Source organism: Phalaenopsis equestris, unplaced genomic scaffold (genome assembly GCF_001263595.1).
Source record: "Phalaenopsis equestris unplaced genomic scaffold, ASM126359v1 Scaffold000761, whole genome shotgun sequence".
Lineage (NCBI taxonomy): Eukaryota > Viridiplantae > Streptophyta > Magnoliopsida > Asparagales > Orchidaceae > Phalaenopsis > Phalaenopsis equestris.
Genome location: NW_018165201.1, coordinates 4,034,729 through 4,036,367, shown reverse-complemented (window position 1 = coordinate 4,036,367; position 1,639 = coordinate 4,034,729).

The window sequence follows — 1,639 nt, the reverse complement described above, 5'->3', positions numbered from 1 at the left end:
AGATCTCATAAAGTTTTAATTATTTATTTAGAAAATAAAAAATGAAGAATATGTTAAGAATTTTTGCAATATAATTTTATTTTTATTACATGTTCAATGAATATATTATTATTATTCATAAATTTATATATCAATATTTTGATAGTGTAATTGTTATTTGGGACATTTACATGTATATCACCCAATTTTCTATGTATTTACATATCTAACACCTAGGCTTTATTTTTTTATATGTGTACCCCTCAATCATTATTTTAATTTTTTTAAAACAATAAATTATACATATTTCCATACATGAATAAGATTATGTATATCTACAAATTGAAATAAAGACGTTAGATATATAAATAGATAAACTAAATGAATTTGATTTTGTATGTTTGTTGGGTTATGAAGGCATTTTTTTAGGCTCTTTCTCGTAGATTCTTTTCGGTCGAACATTGTCTGATTTATTTTCGACCCCTCCTTTTCGGTTTATGTTATGAGAATTTTTCGATATAAATATTTTTGTAGGTACTCTTTTTGTTCCTTTTTAGTTTTCGTCTGCCTTCATTTAGTTTATGTAAAAATATGTTGGAGCGAAAAAATTAAGATGATGATGACGATGAGGTCCTTGATAAAGATATCGACGAAGAAGAAGAATAATAAGTTAATGTTGATGACAATCATGATGTTTTTATTTTAGTTCATTGAAGTAAATTTATGTATATAATTTCTAACTAATGAAGTAATTGCAATCATTATTAAATTCATTGTGGCTAATATTATTATCTATAGTTTTATTAAAAATGTGTAATTATAGTTTGAATTTTCATATTAAGTTATTTTTTTCTTACTTGTTCATGTTATTTGGATTTTGCAATAACATCAATTTGCAACCAAAAGTCTATGCATAAAGATTTGGGTTCTTTTTTATATTTTAAGGCTTAAAAGTTAGAGAAGCAATTAAAGCTTCTATCATGTAGGTTGACCGATGATAAATACAAGAATTTGGTGGCGCTACTAGAAGATCTAAATTTCAGTAACAACGCCCAAAAACTTGACCGCGACTTTATATATATGTTTGATTTGATAAAGATGTATAAATATAATATTCAATAATGTTAAAGTCGAATTTGTCAACGCAAGTATACGTATCGCTCAAATAATATAAGACTTTAATGGAGTTATAGATACCGATCCCACGGGAAGAAGTTAGAACTACAGACTAAGATTTTATAAAAAGCAATACTTCAATTACAACAACGAAGTTCAATTTGCTTATCTGACAATTGAGATAAATATGTAATTTTATCTATAAAATAACTAAATATGCTAATGAAGGTACGATTGTGATATTCAATATATAAGAAAACATCTTTCTCCTTGTCAAGAAATAATAGTGAAATGGATAAAGTGAATTAGTTCAAATTATATTGTGCCAAATAGGAGCATATATATTCTTTACTATTTGGTTCAGACATAAAGAACATTGGCTAATCCTATGCTTGGTTACTGATTTTGCGGCTAGGCTGGGAGGATACCGGCTCTCACTTCGGAGCTCTCACGTTTCCCTCACCTGAGGGCTAACATCTACACATCAGCACCCAAACGATAGAACCGAATTGGGGATTTTAGTCTGTCACTCTAAAATCTCCAA